At 45.2% G+C, this 18,145-nt stretch overlaps 1 protein-coding gene across 16 annotated transcripts in view; it reads right to left on the bottom strand.

Annotated features, from left to right (window-relative positions):
• The window catches only part of tcf7l2 (transcription factor 7 like 2), a 91,172-nt gene that overhangs the window by 19,004 nt on the left and 54,023 nt on the right, over positions 1 to 18,145 (bottom strand). The window lies entirely within an intron of this gene.

Consider the following 18,145-nt stretch of genomic DNA (forward strand, 5'->3'; position numbering starts at 1 on the left):
AACCGGAGCTCAGCCCCTCTCATCAAGCCGGGCTGGGACAGACACTAATTCACATAGTCCCCGGCCACAAGATAACCAGATTAGAGTTCTGCTGGTGGCAGAGGCTGCTCTCGCCTCTTTACCCACACATCCTTATCCTGCCCTCAGCAGTCAAAGAAGCAGCACTAATCAGGCTTATCATAACATGGATGATATGTTGAGGGCGAGGGGAGTAAGACGCCAAGCCGCTCGCGAGCATGTGTGTGTGTGTGTGCGTGTGTGTTCGGTCTGCTCTCTCCTAGGCCACACACCCTCATTAGCGACTTTAACCCATGCAAAAAGGAGAAAAAAAGCCTCTTCTGTAGCCCTTTTCCAAAAGACTTTGAAAAACATTAATGGGACTAGATGTTGTAAAGGAGGGGGGTACATACTTAAGATGCTCAGCTGCCCCACGCTCATTGACAATACAAATCCAAAGAGCCCAGCCCGGCGCTTAATGCAAACAAATCATCAGCTCAGACCGTTTGAGGGCCGGAGTTGATGTTTGGCCGGTACAAGAGCGGAATAGCTGCTCGTTCCAGTTAAAAGAGCCGTGCTGAAATTTTCTCTGGTTGGTAAAAGCTGCCTATCTGTGCGCTCCGTTCAACCCCGGCCATCTGAACCTCTTCTCAACAGCAGCAGAAAAAAAAAAGGGGGGGCGACGTGTGTGTGTGTGTGTGTGTGTGTGTGTGTGTGTGTGTGTGTGTTGGGGGGGGGGGGGGGGGGGGGCATTCCCTATTGCCATGGTCCCAATGAAAGATTAATGAACCCCAGCAGAACTCCAGGGAGGCACAGAGACTCCTGGGACTCATTCACAGCCCTGAGCTGAAAAGACCGGGGAGGAGAGAGGGGCTGGGGATGTGTATGAGTGTTTGTGTGCCGGGTGGGTCGCGGTGGGGGTTGCGCCGGGGTATGGGGGCGTGGTGAGGGGGGAGAATAGGATTCGTTAAAAAAGAAACACAAACCGAGGCGCCCCCTCGTCGCGTATGGGCTCCTGATGTGATCTGCACATCCAGAAAAGAATGGATTAAAAAAATAGGGAAAGCCGGTAAAAAAACAGCGATGAGGTTATGACAGCTGCCACTGCAGCTGATGAGTTGGCAGTTCAACCCAAGAGATGCTCTCTCTCCCTCTCTTTTACCCCATCTCTCACCTCCTAACCTCTTCCTTCACGACTCCCCGCTCCTCCCTTGGGTAATGATGTGAAAGAATGTTGTCAATTCTTCATCTCTGCGCTGAAAAAGCTTTAGTGGCCATTTAAATGAGCTCTTTTGTCCCGGGGCCCCAGCCATTGAGATGACGGTTCAAAATGCCCATCCACTGAGTCCACATTTAGACAGAGAGTGTTAGAGGGTGTGTACGGGCAGCGAGAGAGAGAGAGAGAGAGAGAGACCAAGAAAGGCGAGGAAAGAGCTAGAAGCCAGTCGATTTACATCATAGTCACTTGTGGTCTGAGTGTGGGCCCTGTTTTTCCTTAAAAAGCCTTGGGAGGAAAGCGGCAACAGGCTGAATGCTGCTTCGCCGGCTGCTGTGACAGTGATCAGGGGAGAAAATCACGCCGATACAGTCAAAGGTGTCGAACTTTACTTTCTGAGGGAAACTCCTTTTCAATCTTCCTCTCGCTCCTGCAAACTGACTACAGAGTTGATCGTATTAGGCGTCTATCATCGGCCATCTCCCTGTGATCTGCTATCTTCAATCACTTCTTACCCTCGGCCCACGTTCCCTATGTCCATCAAACATGCGTACGCGCGCGCACGCTCTCTGACGTCCACGGTTCCCACTGACATCAATGCGGCACCCGGTGGCCCCTGTGCAAAGGAGGCCCAGCACCTGCCCTGTGGCCACCGTGGGACAATACGAGCCTTGGGACTTTTCCTGGCATACTTCTGGGTGCTTTCGTATCCGCAGAGGGCTGAGAAACAATGGCGGGCGACGTGGGAGGCTTCACTCTCCCCCGTTCCACAAGGGCCACAGTAAAAGAAAAAAAAAAACACTTCCTGCCCCCCCTCCTCCCCTCGCACCCTTCGTCATTAAGGCAAACAAATATAGTGCGGGAGACAAACACGCCCCGGTGCTCTGGGCGCGTCATGTCCGGCTCTGAAAGCCTCAAAGGGAGACCTCGCATTTAAAAAAGACCCCCGGAGAATATTTATTAGCGCTCTCGTGCGGGGACATCAATGCAGGCACAGACGCTTTCTGCGTCCAGGACACATACGGTGCCCGCCGCTGAGAAAAGCAGCACACTTGAGTGCCGCAGACACAAACACATGCAGTATTTGATGCCTCTGGTTAGGATATTGATATTGCCTTGGTTCTATTTATTTTACTCTACTCTTCTATTTCCAGCTGCGAGGCTAGAAAAGAAACAAGTCCGTGTGCCTCGACTTCCTCTGTCTCACTCTCTCCTTTATTCTTGTAGTCACTTTTCTACAACACCTGCACATCTTCTCGCCATTGATGACAAACAAAGGCCTCGATGTTTCCGTTTTTAAAACAATCTCCCTTTGGAGTCAGCCGTACTTAGAAGGCCGGAGACAAATGTAAAACTATTTGCAAATAGCAGTTTGACGCTGTGAGAGGATTCTTTTGGAAGTGGACAAATGAATGAGCTGCTTGGAGTCAGACCTCAGGGGAGGAAGGGAGGGAGGGCTGGGGGGAACCAGAGAGAGAGAGAGAGAGAGTGAGCAGAGGGGGTGAGAAAGTGACAGCAGGATAGAGTGAGACAAAGGGGAGGGAGACAGAGAGGTAGAGGCCGGACAGGAAAAAGCTGTTGGCCTTGGATTTCCGCCTGGTGGCACCTCGCAGGGCCAATTTGAGCCCTAAATGTGAAGGTGGTGACCTTGTGGGCCCAGGGGGTGTCTAGGCGGGGGGTCGGATCCTCTGTCGCTCTGCTTTATGTCATGATATGATGAGTTGTCACAACAGCTTGCGGGGCGTTAATGAGCTGTAGTGAGGCTGGGCCGGGGAAGGGAGGCCCGGGAGAAGCGGGAGGAAGATGTGGGGATGACAGTGCGGTGATGGATTGGGGTCCTCTCAGGCCTCCGAATTCCAAAGCAAGCAGAAAAAGCTGCCAGAGCGCCTCGGAGCCTCTCCCAGAACGTGCAAGTGGCCGCCATCCAAAGAACATGGAGTGACACCAAGCAGAAAAACACGCAAAACAGCAATACCGTGGGGGGGAGCAGGGGAGGAGTGTCAGACAGGAGAGAAATAATTTGTAATATGTATGTAGTTTGAACCCGTACGTGGGATTGGATTACACAAAAACAAAAAACCCGTGCCGCTATTTCCTTTTCGCTGTGGTTTAATGTTGTCCTGGTGGAATATGTTTACATACAATTCTACTCTTATAGGCGGTATAGAGTGCCCCCTCGAGGCTAGAGATCTTCAGGTAAACCCTATATCATACCAACCACTGTGCGTACACAAGCACAAGCACACGTGCACACACACACACACACACACACACACATATACAGAACCTAGTCAAACCGATGTGCAGATTTAAGCGGACAATCTAAAGGATTTTTTTCAGATTAGCAGCGATGGAATATGAAATGCTCCGGTTTATCAGAGGAATGATCCTCCGGCAGAGCCGCGCTGATTTCAAAAAAACTCTCAGTTTCAAAATGCTAAGTTTCGGAATAATATTTCTTGGTTAATCAGGAGAACCTGGGAATTGTATAAAAAAAATAAAAAAAAAAAGGGGAGGAAAGGAGGGTATGGGGGTGCGAAGGATTTAAAAGGCAGATATGGAGGTGTTGATCAGTTTTCTCTCACAGAGAAGATGCCTCTCTCAGGGCAAGGGGCTCCCGAGACCACAGTATATTTAAGTTAATCTATTCACTTTGCTGCAGTGACATGCCGACTGCTTGATCAGAGCGCTGAACAAAAATATTATGTGGGCCAGAGCCTTTGCTCCCCTTCCTCTTGCTCTCTTCACTAGCACTCAAGTCGTTCGTCACCATTTATATTTGCTTCCTGTCTTTGATAGTCGGCACATCAAATAGAATCGCAGAAAGGACACGTTTGGATGTGTCACAGATAAATAAAACTGCACGCAAATAGTTTAAATATGAAGTGGTATTCGGCTGAGCCGTTGTATTCTGTGAAGACAAATCGGCTCTTAGACGCACGTGTGTTAAAGCTTTTTCTTTTCAATGTAAACAGCCTCTTGAGCTCTCGTACCTGAGTTAGAGGGGGCTTCTCTACAAGGTGATATTGTATCGCAGTGTTAAGAGCCAGGCTGAATTCTGCCTTTTGAAATGCAATCAGCCCCTCAGAATTTCAGTTGAAAGCTGGGCAATTAAGAATTTGAATTGGATGGCAACATCGACAAAGGGATATGTTAATCTGTGAGGTTATTGAAATGTAATTTTACATTTCATGGATAAGACATGAGCTTGATCAAATGGTGTTTTGTGGAGTAAATAATGTTGCTCTCCGGAGGATTGCTTTTTTTTTTGGATACGTGTGCTTTTTTCAGATATCGGGGGGGGGAGGTTATGGATATTATAGAGGCCAAAATTACAGATGGATGGTAGATGAAAATTGCACCAGCGGCAGCTTCAAGGTTTAATCGGCATTCCTCTGTATCTGCCAGCGAAACCCATCATCTACTTTTTAACGCAGCGGAAGCCAAACATGATCAATTTCAGAATACGAGATGACCGCCGCTCCTTCAGTGAAGCCCGCCCCCACCCCCTCCATCTCAGCGACACCACGAAACAACCGGCGTTACGGCAACCTGTCGGAGCGCTGCTAAAAGCCTTCAGTGGTGCGAAAAGACGAAGAGAGTGAGTCGGTCTTACTCACCCAGCTGCACAGATTGAGGTGCCAGCAGCCCACCTGCTGGAGGAGAGAGAGCCCAGGGCCCAGGACTCCTGCCTTGGCTCCAATCTCCTCCGGCCCGGCTATAGCTCCATCCCGCGGGTACATGACCCCCTCTGTCCCACCCCTGCCCCCGTCTCCACCTCCTCCTCCTCCTCCTCCCCCCTTTCCTAACAGCCCCCCCAGCTCCTCCCTCTCTCGGCTGCTTCTCTCCTCCACTTCTCCGACTGTTCCCGCCTTGGCTCCTTCCTCCGCTGCGTGCGAGTGAGTTGCCGTTCATGTGTGTGTGTGTGTGTGTGTGAGCGCGTGTCTCTGTGGGTGAATGTGCGTTTATTTTCTGCTCCCTCTTTGCACTTGGTGCCGCGGCTCGCTGACCATTGTTCCCCCCCCAAGGTTTTTTTTACTTGAGTGTGCGCGTCTCTCGAGGCATCTGGAGCGGGCTCTGTGTCTAAGGCCTTCTTTTTCTCAACAAACACACTAACGCGTGCAGACACACACAGACACGGCAATCCTTCCTACCCACCCACAACCATCCTCAAAACTATCCCCCCAAATCCCTCTCTCTAACCACAGAGGCTGTAGCTCTCAGCAGCTGGGTGATCTCTTCTCTCTCAGAGAAAGTTTTGACACCATTGACAGGGAGGAGAGAGCCGGAAGAGGGACGGACAGAGGGGCAGCGTGAGCGGCTGGTTCAAGCGTCTCCTCGTGAGCTGCGCTTGACAAAAAAAAAGCAAAAAACAAAAAAAAAAAACACACACTCACAGGCACGTAAAAACACAAATATCTGTTATCACCCAAATCCCAGCCGTGAGTCAAGTGTGTGTACGTTTTTCTTAGGAGTATACCTCTGTGTGTGTGTGTGTGTGTGTGTGGGCTCTGCCGTGCCTGCAGGATGCCCAGAGATGAACTGGCAGCTTGAAAAGCTTTGGCTACGAGGTACGGCGAGCGAGGCGAGAGAAAGAGACAAAGAGGTGAGAGCAGCAGAGGGAGAGAGATGGAAGGGAAGTAAGAAAAAAAAAAGGAACAAGACACAACATCCACAAAGGGAGGGCAGGCGCAGCAAAGTGTGGCCAACAGTCACTTCATCTGTGTGATGTCGACAGTCCCCTCTTCAGACCCATCCTTCAGGAGGGAGGCCGAGAGAGGAAGAGAAAGTCTTAGCGCGCTGACGTTATACCTTTCCTCGCTCTCCTTTTTTTTTTTCCCTTTCCTCGCCCTTTGTCTAAACAATACCTTGGAGTGGAGAACAATTCCTGTCTCAACTCCCCCTTCAACTCTGTCTCCATTCAAGGTTCACGCGAACAAGGCCTCCGGCCCCTCCTTGCCGCTCTCGCTCTCTTTTTCTCAGCAACAATTTCACCTTCACATCTATTCTTCCTATGAATGTTAAAGTCAAACAACTTTAACGCGGTTGCAGATGTTCCTCAATGAGCACAAAAGAAATTCACAAGAGGGCTTTGCTGCCGGTGCGCGCGCAGAAAAGGTGAATGAAAAGGGGGGGATTCCTTTAGCCATAACTTTTCATGGGATTCTGCTGCATCCGTCTGCTGTTGCTTTTTAAAAAAAAATGAAACAAAAATGAAACACATAAAAAAAACCTTTCCTCCGACTGAAAAGATATGTTTTTCCGAATTGCAGATTCCCTTTTTGAGGAAATATTACTTTTTTATCATTGACAATGAATGGTCGAGAACGAAAAAGATTCTAAAATTACTTTTACTGAAATCACAATTTATGATGTAGTGTAAAGATGACTGTTATTTGCGACAATATTATGGGGACATGAAAAAAAATCATAAATACAAATTTCAATAATTCTAATTTTAATAATATAGGATCACTTTAAATATGTATTTCAAAATGGAGGAACTACCCTATATTTTTAGCCTCTAATTAAAATCCATGCCATCCTTTGATAACCTTTTTTAACCTCTAACAAGCTGCACCTGACTGTGACCACAGAATATTAAATATTTATGGAATAAATTAGGTCCATCTAATCCCAGTGTTGTTGCATATATTTTACATTTCAGGATTTTTTTTAAACTAATGTGAACACACTGATATTCCTAATCAAAAAGCATTAATTCATTTAATTTTTGAAAGGCTGTTAATGAGGGCGAAAAAAACCCCGTGGGCCAAAAATACTTCAATTTGTGTGATATTTGCTAAATTAAACCTGGTCAAATATTATTTACATAGAAAAGTGTATCTAAAATGTATTGTCTTAACATCTGATTTTCTCCATGCCATTGTAATAAACCCTGCGAAAACAAAAAAAAAAAAGAAAAAGGAAAAAAAAAACTTACAGAGACATTTCTGTTAACAGGCTTTTTCCTTTTCATGCACTACTTGTACAGCGTCTTCGTCACTGTTAGTACCGCGCTCTTCCCTGGCCTGCAGCAGGCAGTCCCGAGGCCCGTAAAGCCAAAACAAAGCCCTGGGAATGTCCTTTACACAGCGTGGACAATAGCGTCGGGGGTCCAGCCTGACAAGTAAAAGAGCTCCGACAAGGCGGCGGCTAATTGCCTGCCCTCCCTCCATTCAGCCAGCCTGCCACGCTCCTGCCATCTCCTTTTGTCCCACGTGCACTTTCTTAAGTAAACTGCCAGCTCGTAAGCGAGTGATGGACAGCTCCCAATCATGCCGGCACAATGGCATCAACGGCGTGACACAAGAGAGAAGAGGGAGAGGAGAGGAATAAGAAGGAAAAAAAAAAAAAAAAATCACCAAAAAAACTACTCCACTCCACCGCGTGAGATGTCCGCACGAGACTGAAACACGTCCAAGAAAAGATAAAAAAGGAACAAAACTTTTCCAATGCAAGGAAATGGACCAGACTGAGACCGAGATAAGTTAATAATTTTCTCAGATAAATATAAACACGGTGAAATAAATCAACAAAGACCATATATATGTATATAAAATCATCATAATAACACCAATAATAATATCAATTATCATATAATTCTGTTTTTCATTTTAAAATCACCTTTGAGTGATTAAAGATGTTAAAGGTTTTACACATGCGTTACGGGGGAAATATTAATATTGATGATATCATTTAATCAAAAACAGAGCAGCAGAATGACTCACATGTAAATGTTAATTCAACAAAAAGTAAATAGAAATTCCTTAAATACATATGATGCCATTATTGCTTGAAAATCTATACAAAACACTTTACCATATGACAAAAATTCTAAAAATCAATTGAATTTAGTTGGATGTTTTCGAATAATACATCCCTGTCAGGCTGTCAAGACAAAGCAATCAAACACTGCCTTTCATTATCCAAATTGTCAATCTGTCACTTAGCAACATAAGTGTTATAAATTGCCCAAACACACCCCAGGAAAAATATCAATGAATAATTCAATGAAAAGATCATATTTCAGGCCAAACAATAGCCCTCTTGCGAAAAAATCAAGCACAATTGTAATTAAAATGCTGAAAAAGTCTTACCATTTAAAAGAGCTGTATTTGGGATGCTGCTCGGTTCCTGGTTAAAACAAGCATGCTGGCACTCGTGGTAGTGCACAGACTCCAAGCAGACTCCCACCACCATGTCAGACACTAATCCACTGGGGGGCAGCACCTCATCTACGGCAGCCCCTCGCTAGCGCCCGATGGGTTAAGCCGATAAGAGAGCAGCCGGTGGACCGGGCGAGAGCCAAGGTATGCTGGAGCGGCTCGGGACGGCGGCCCCTTCGGGTCCCAGAGCAGGGGGGGAAGAAAAAAAAATGCGAGCCGGAGAGCTGGCCGGTTCGCTCCCAGCCCCCTCATGCATTCAAACGCACAGTCACTCCGCACCGCTCCTCTCCGCATCTGACTGGGACTCCCTTTTTCCCCCTCGCCCATCTTCATATCCCCCCTAATAAGCTCTTTTGTGTCCATCTCTCTTTTTTTGATAAGTTGAAAGAACAACAAAAAGAGGGAGAGAAAGCGAGAGGCTCGCATTCACTGGCTTGGCAGACATTAAGGTAGTGAAGTGCCGTCTATAGGAGTTGCCTCTAACTTGGCTAAACTAAAGCAGCAGGGTGTCTCTCATCATGTCATTAATCCCCCTAAAACCAGCCACACTCCATTCACCGCCAGTCACACTAAATTAAATGCAAAATCAAAAACACAAACACCGGGCAGGAAAAAAAGAAAGAAAAAGGCAGGAGAAAGCACTCCGGTGCGGGGCAAAGGACGGGGATGCGGTGTCGCAGCCACAATTGCCCCTCGGTCTCGTCCGCCGATAGACCTAATTTTTGATGTTAAGAGCCCCCGGGAAAAAAAAAAAAAAAAAAAAAGAAAAAGAAAAAGCGTCGCACAAAGGACAAAAAAAAAAAAAAAAATTAAAAAATAGCTGACATTTATCACCAAAAGAGCCTGTCATTGCAGAGCGGCAATTTTACACCTCCAACTCTCCCACCTGAACTCTTTTAAGACAACTGAGTGGGAAAAAAAAAAAAAGCAAAGCCCCGGATCCAAAGTCAAACCTGCCAGCCGGCGAGCCAACAACATCAGCTAAAACAACGCCGAAAAATATAAATAAACAGAAACCAGCCCCGCGTGCTTTTTTTCCAGAGAGCTGGCAATATGAGAATTCAGCCCCGGCCAACTGGTGGCTCGAAGAGAGGAAGCCCACTCTTAAAGCCGTGATCCGACCATCCACTATACCACCGCTGTGAGCCTTTTAACCACCGCATAAAAAAAAATGACTATTGATCTTCAAATGCTGATAATTGAAAAGATCAAAAAGATTAAACAAAAAGAAGAAGAAGAAAAAAAGGAGAATGTGCTGACTTACCATGTTACGCTCCTTTTCCTTGAAAGTTTTTTTTTGTTTAAATACAAAAAAAAAAATAATATATTTGCTCAAAGCAGCAGCATTGGAAGTGTCAAATTTTCTAGCCGTCTCTTGATCGTATTACTTCCACAGTCCTGGTTTCCAATGCGTCTGAACTTTTTCCCTTTCTCTTTTATTTTGTTTGTGGTACCTAGCCTTTTTTTCCCCCCCCTGCTTAAGACTTTAAAAGCCTTCAGCTCACTAAAGCAGCACAAATTATCTTGCCACCTTGCTCAGCTCTGATGCTTTGGCCGCTAACTTTGGAAGGCCTTTTACTACTGCATCAAAATTAGCATTGTCAAAGCAGTTAATGAATATTAATATTGTATTTGTCATTGGAGCTGGCCCATTGCTGAACTCCAAGTCATCCATCAGGGACAAGATTAAGCACACAATTATTTCTGACTGACAGGGACCAAATCTGGAAGATTTTTTTTTTCCCCTCCAACAATTTAAAGAAAAAGACACAACATCATCTTAAGGTACCTCCCATGAGACGAGACAAGATTAATACACTTTTAATGAAGCAAGATTTCATGGTGCATGAACAGCGGGAACCTCGGGGAAAAAAAAAAAGGAGATGAATATAGAAAATATTTAGACTTGTAATTTTAACATTTTTTCGGTAAGGATTCAAATCGTAACTTACAATTTTCTCTTTTTTTCCCCTTTTATGTCGGCACAGAAAATTTGATCTCGAGTCTTCTTTTTGATGAAATACAACGGATTTATTCTCCTTGAAGATATGGATTCTTTTCTCCCCACCCCCACCCGTTCCCCCCTTAGCCGTCCCAATTTCTGCCCGGACCACGAGAGAAATGCAAGCCCGCGCCGAGACAATGCCCGCGCTAAATTTAACATGAAAATTTCATGAAAGGCGCGGACCTCCGGCGCTCTCGGCAGGGCTGACAGAGCGGCGGCCGCTGAGGACCACACAGGCGGCCTCCGTCAGCACCACCTACTGCTGCAGCGTCTCCTCTCAAGCCGGGGGAGATTTCTCTCTCCGCGCTCTGGCACCCGCTTCCCACAGCGCAGCTTCCCACCAACACACGCGGCTCCATCACACACGGCTCTCTGCACAATTTTCCAAACCCATCCGTCGGACGTGTCACCGCTCACGCGCTATCTTCTGAACAATTATACCGTGTCCTCTGTTCTGACAAAAATGATTTCTGGTGTTCAACGTGAGGAAATACGACTTTCCCCGGTGAGATCTCACCTGGACAAAATCATTCCTACCTGCGACTGTCTTGGAAAATTACGATTTGTCTTCTTTATTCCTCCGGCCCGGTAACATTTTGGTGCCTCATGTTCAATGAAAAAAAAAAAAAAAACAACAAAAAAAACATATGCTGAGAAATAGCGAGGAAAATAAAAAACACTGCGACACCGGCCGCTCTATTTTCCCGTAATTATGTGATTGAGCTTTTTATTGTCCACTCGAAAGATTTTCATCCGGGGGATTGGCCCGACGCAAACTCTTTATTTAGACCGCATTAAAACCTAATCTCTGTTTGCGCCGGTCTGAAGACAAATATAAAAATCAAGTGAGAGGCATCGAGGAGGTCGCCCGAAAAAAAAAAATGGCAGATGTGGGGCACTAATGCCAGCAAGCCGACGAATTGATGTGAGAGTGGGGGTCAAGCTGCGGGCTTGCCAGGCCCCTGCCGACCACCCTGCAGGCTCCCTAATACCATTAGCAACCCTTAGATGAACATATTAAATTGGCCTTTTGTTCTCCTGGTGCCGATCCGTCCTCACAGAGTCACCGGTACCACAGCCCCAAACGCAGATGGTGCCGCTTTTTTTTTTTTTTTTTTAAATGAACAGCAAAAGAAAACGCTCGGTTAATGCAACGAACCCCCCGAAAGCCGTCGCCATCGCGGTTGTTTTCCCCCGCGGCCCGAGTCGGGCTTGAAACTCCCCCCCACACACAAAAACAACGCTTAAATTAAAAAAAAAAAAAAAGGAATTGTACGACTTGGTCGTTAATTATTTTAGAAAACACAAAACGTATATTTTTAATTAATCCTTTTTTGAAGCGCATTTTTATAATCGGTCATAACGAGAGAACGGATATATCAATTCATCAGTGGACTTAAATAAAATGTAAGACGCAATTCATTCCCAACTAAAATGACTCAATAATTTATTCTTCAGAATAACAAATATAATGCGAAGCATTAATTCACATTAATAAATGACGGCGTATATGATGCTATCAATTTGAAAAATATAGATGTTAAAATCCACTGCGGCGGAACGCCGGAAGAGGCTTTCAAATGGAAACAAATGATCTTTTAATTGTTTGCCGACGCGGGAGCAGACAGCGATGAAGAGCTCACGCGAGGCCGTCTGCGGAGGCTGGCGGCGGAGGAGGCAGAATCCCGCCGCCGCTTAATTCAAGTTGAGAGACTAAAACGGGTCCAACAGGAGGAGAGACGGGAAGACAGAGACCACAGAGCGGGCGGCTCTGTTGGCCCAGCGTGATCACATCAGCGGCGGTATCAAATTAACTCTGCGACTTTGAAACTTATTGATCTGCTATTAAGACACTAGTGAACTTGATGAAGTGAGTGCTGTAGGTGACTCCGGGACTTCAAAGTTTCGCACCCGCCACATAAAACAAGCCACTTTGATCCCCGCTCCGCTCCTCGGATCAGGAGAGGGGGGCTTCAGAGGAACCCCCCCACCACCCACCCACCCACCCAATTCTACTCTCCTCTCTTCTGCCGCTCAACCCCCGAGCCCGGCTTCGGCGCTCTCTTCCCCTACCACGTCGGCTCCGTGCCCCCCAGAACCAACAAAGCGTCGGTGCCACACGACATTCAATCGCAGCGCTTTTTTTTTCTTTTTTTTTTTTTTTTTTTCCCACAACAGTCAGCGAGTTGGGCGCGCATCGGTGCGGACGGATCCGTTTCTGATTCACAGAGAAATAATAAACCGATGCGCGCGCGCACACACACACACACACTGGCAAACACGCGGAATTTGCAATATAGTGTCAAAAAAAATAAAAACACAACTGGAAGACAGCGGCCATCTAAAAGCGTGTGTGCATTAAAATTCAGTGCCGATAAGAAAGGGATTCTTCATGCCAAATACGGCATGTAATAAGGTCGACAATGAGAGAGACAATGCAGAGTGGGAGATAGCGGCACTATTGTGCCGTGAATACATCCCCCTCTTCGCTTAAGGCAAATCTTCCCACAACATTAAATACTGTGTGCTGCCAATCACACCTGCTTCTTTCCTCTTTTTTTTCAGCTTGCGCCACTGGGTGGAGGTAGTAGTTAATGTTTTTGGCGTGCACCTTATCCTAATATACTGAAGCAGGCGCAAATCACAAGCAGCCCACAGCCAACTTTCCCTTTCATAAAAATGATTCAGACAAATTAAAAATATATATATGTATATAGCGAAAAAATTGAGAAAAAAAACAAACGTTTCTTTCTCCGCATAATTTCAGAAGACACGTCTCAAGTTATTACTCCACTGAGTTGCGAACTTAGCAGGGCTGAGTAAGATAAATATTAACAGCTACATTAATCATCAGCAGGACAATGTTTGCACTCGGGCTCCAGCGCTCACAGACAGGGTGTGTGAGCATGTGCCTGTGTGTGTGTGTGTGTGTGTGTGTCACTTGGAGTGCTGACGCTAAGCCGTGTCTGTTTAATTAAGAGGGGTAAAACAGATGACAAATGCGAGACAGTTAAACATTTAATGTGTGCTTATCTCCCCCCTCATTTATTTAGCTGGGTAGAGTGGGTGGCATTTAAGAGTGATGCGCCGGCAAAATACCGCTGGAATTAAACGGCAGCCCAATTCGCCGTGACATGTCAGCGAGAGACACGCAGTCATTTCCTGACAATTGTCTTGACGTTTTTGTAACTTCCTCGCGTTTGATGAAAAAATAAAGGGGTTACGCTATTAATCACGTAAATACAACGATTCTGCCGTACAGCTGTTTGTCAAACCACCACGACCAACCTAAAAAAAGCAGTTTCAGTGTAAATTACACTCTGTCAATTAGTGGCGTCTATATTATTTTGCAGCATCGCTGGTGCTATCAAAATAATGTATGCAATTACAACTGCAACCGTATCAAAGGCCTAGTTTCTCCTTCATTTCACCTGACAAAAATGTTTTTTTTTTCCTCTCAGAATGATCCCCATTGTGCATGTGGTGCTGATGCACGTTCCCCAGAGTCAATGTCAAATCCCTCCTCGAGTGGCGGAAGATACGGAACGAATGGCGCCCGCGGCGCATACATCACTTTGCTCAACACACTTAACCAAAGTTATTGTTTCCAATGTGACGATGATGAGATTAAATTAAAAAAAAATTAAATTGAAGATGTACGTAAACGGCAAACGCACACATACACACCCACCCACACACACACACACACACACACACACACACACACAGAAATGTATGTGGTGTGTGTGTGTAAAATGGCGTGGTGGAGGGGTGGGGCCTAAGTTAAAAAAGCAAGAAGAGGGAAAAGGAGAAAAAGAAAAGAGGAGGATGAGGTAGTGGAGGAAAAAAAGCCCTGTGCCACGAGCATATATAAAAGAAACCTTCACCAATTAGTGGGGAGAAACGGGAGAGGGAGCTGCCGCGGCGTCGGCACTCAAAGAGCCAGGCCTCGCGGCGAAGCTGTCATGTCGGCAGGATTGATCAACAGGCCTGCTATTTCTAATGGCATGTTGTCATGAAGCTGCAGCCATGGGGAGCCACCTGCCTCAGTCCTCGCATAGCACCCTCCGTGTGTGTGTGTATGTGTGTGTGTGTGTGTGTGTGTGTTGTGTGTGTGTGTGTGTGCACGCGTGCATGCTTACATGAAAGATGGGGGTTAGGGGCACTGCAGCAGCCATACCTTTTCTGTGCCCGTATATCTTTTACTAACAATTTGAAAACAGCCTGGAATCCTCCTCCAGCTCTCTAGCAGTGTACCTTTGCCGATTCCCCAAAGGTGGAAGAAACGGGCGTCCTGTTTTTTTTTTTTTTTCCTCACGCTCCCGCAGCAGAGCCGAGCTAACGCAAAAATCCAACACAATAAGTGCAAAATGTACATCTTGCTGCGTAGAGGGAAAGCGTACTGTAAAATAAAATGATCAGTGGGTCGAGGGTAACAGTGATAACATAAGTGTAATAATAATGAATCGAAAAACACAAATCCATTCTTTTAAATCGATTTCCCTATATTAACGGGGGATTTTTACACAGCCCGCTAGATTAATTTCTTGGTTGCGCGCTGCAAGAAAAGTGTATTACATGGGTTAGATTATCCCGAGTTATCATCTGAAAACCATCACATTTGATTACAGCTCATTTCCTTTCCAAACGAATCAGCAGACAAAGGAAGCGAGTCTTTAAAAAAAACATTATTGAAGGAAAAAAAAAAAAACGCAATCAAACATGAGAAGATCAATTTATTTAATAATAATAAAAAAAATAAAAAAAAACGGCAACTACAATAAAAAAGAACATCTAACCACATTTTGCCGACGATGCTGCGACACAAAACCGATGGCTCGCCTAACAGCTAAGCAAGTCCGGCCTCGCCAACAATAAAAAAAGTCAAATAAAAGTTACAGAACTTAAGAGTTCAAGGTAGCACGGGTTACTTGGAGTGCGTGTCACGTACAGTTAACCTTTTTATCGGGCATGCCTGTGGTCTCATCAGTCGATGAAATTCTTTGCCCGCGGCAGTGGCTTAGCCAAGGGACACGGACCAATAGAAAAATATTTCATTGTGTTAGCATTTCAAATGGCCGATGGAGGGTGGAGAGGAGGGCATTTGGAGGGGCGGTGGGGGAAGAAGCTCGAACCGATCGTTGCCAGCGGAATTAATTGCCTATTCTGAGAATAATGTCCCTTATCCACACTCCTCCGAGGGCCGAACGCTAGCCGAGGCAACTTTTTTTTTTTTTTTTTTTTGTTTGGTGTCTTCAAAAAGAAGAGCGCTTAGGGGTACTGGCCGCATTAGGGGGGTTAAGCTCGGCCCCCTTTAGGCCGGGAAATAATCAGAACCACTGAACCAAACTCGGCTAATCCGTATCACAATTAAAAACTCACAATCCATTACACCTTACATTAATCTGAATTACGACATTTTTCTCTGTTAATTATAGATTTGTTCAAAATCGATAAATTGTTATCATTAGAGGCTTTGAATTAAAAAAAACAAACAAACAAAAAAAAAAGTTAAAAAGTGAAGCGCCCGTAATCGGCCATAAGCCAATACTTGATAAATGGCTCAAGATGGAGCGACCCCGGTGGCGCTTCTATCCTTTTATTTTAGGGGATTTAGGTTCAGGCTCTGTTACACATTGGCCAAGCATATGCAGTGACCCTAACTTATATCGGTGCATCTTTCAGCCCGATCTTAATCTAACCTTTATAAAGCTCGGCGGCTTTTGAGACTCAAAACAGCATTAACAACGAGCATTGTTTGGAGCGGGGAAGGAGGCAGCCCTGGGAGACGACTCCACAGAAAAGCCGAGCCCGGCCGGGACCCTTCTGGAAAAAAAACAGCTGCTTACGCACTCATATCAGTGGGAAAACAAAACCCGGGCCCGACCGCTTAAAAAAGCGAGGGAAAAGAAAAATTGAGATTTTTTTTTTGTTTCGTATTTCTTTTGTTTTGTGTGTTTGGAGGGCGGCGGGAGGATTCATAATACCTCATCCCTCCGTATCGACCTCCACGGGCCCGTTCGTGCTAGGTGTCGATTTCATCCCTCGGCAGATGGACGGGCAAATTTGCAGCCGTTCCCATTACACGCCCTTCCTTCGCTCATTGTGAATTCAGTCAACGAAGTCAATCTTATTAACTTCCGCGCCGGTTCACACATGACATTTTCTTCAATTTTCTCGCCGACATCAAAAACATCAATTAGCAGCTCGAAAATGGGAAAGAGCGAATGACAGAGTCCGATAACGCCGACTTATTTGAAGCCGAGGGTAAATCTATTCTCCAGTTTTGAATGTGTTCATTACAATTGCATTTTCAAAGAAGACCTCCAAATAGCAAAGAAATTAAATTTATCTCCTAGAAATGTCCAGGAATTGTTTTTTCCACCCCCTTTCTTTTTTTTTTTAATCCTATGTCTATCTCTCAGCCTCAGCACCACAACACTTTGTGTCAAAGCGCTGTGGTGCTGCATTTTCTTTTTCTCATTAGAAGAGATCACAACTCCCACAGAAGTTGAAACCCCTCACTGTAACCTCTCGTGTAACCCGTAAAAATCATATTTAAAAGGAGCCTAACATTTATTCGGGGAGCAAATTAAGCAATGGAGGGCCTCCGAGCGACCTACGGTTTTAACAAAAATAATGAACGATAAACGGGATATCTATTTTTATCCTACGAGGGGGGCTATTATCATAATAAAGAAATACAATCCATCGCAGGGAAACTGCTTCTTTTGTTTGTTTTGTATTTTATCAATCTTCAAAATCAATCTTTTCAAGCATTTAATCCTTGAATTAATAACCACATTATATCCTTTAAACTGCACTCTTTTTTTTTTTTTGTTTCCCTCCAGCAATTTTATCTGAGGTTTGTTGAACAAATTAAAATTTATCTCTGAAAATTTCTCATTAACTATAAATAATAGTTTGGCACATAAGACTAGTTGAAAGGATGGCTTTTCTTTTTTTCCTTTTTTCAGCGCTACATTACCCACCAATCTCTCAATTGTAAGATTCATTCTGCCCCCCCAAAAAGAATTATGAATGAAAAGAATTATTACAATAAATGAATATATCTTTTTACAATCTATATTTCTAATTTTTGTATAATGAGGATTAAATTACATATTGCTGCATATGAAAAATCCTAAACTTGCATTTCATCCACTGCCTCCTTGATGGTTTCCTGCTACCCTGCATGACGTTTTCATTAAACCCTGAAATACAAACCTCGACATCACTAACGCTCCTCGGCCTCCGATCGCCATCCGACATGTAACTCAATAAACCAGTAACCTTTAAGTAAAAGGCTATTTCTGGCCGATATCCAAATATCGTCAGGCGGCTTCCTCATGCTTGAGTTACATCTTCGAGGGAGTGAACAAAAGCAACTTTAGTGGTTGCGGAAAGACCCTCGTAATGCGAGGGGGGTGGGCGGTCGCGCACGGAGCCGTCCGTATCATGTTCCTCTGGCCCATTGATTTCTGATCTTTTGACATTATTTAGTTGCTTTTTATTTTCTTGCCCGTCTTTTATTCCATGTCACGAAAGACAGAAATGTCCAAACAAATGACGTTGGGAATATCTACTATCTGTCAGAGGAGCGGGGCTTTTCCCGGCATTAAAAGCGACCGAATGCTCTGACGCAGTGCCGAGAATCAGCGGGGATGAAAATATCACTCTTTATAATGGAGGCTAATCAGATTTCGGATTCCGTTTGCCTCCCAGCGAAAAGGAGATGGGAACGCGTGGAGCAATAGG

The sequence above is a fragment of the Fistularia commersonii genome, chromosome 32 (genome assembly GCF_037954325.1).
Source record: "Fistularia commersonii isolate RoL2024-O1a breed Wild chromosome 32, RoL_Fcom_v1.0, whole genome shotgun sequence".
Classification (NCBI taxonomy): Eukaryota; Metazoa; Chordata; class Actinopteri; order Syngnathiformes; family Fistulariidae; genus Fistularia; species Fistularia commersonii.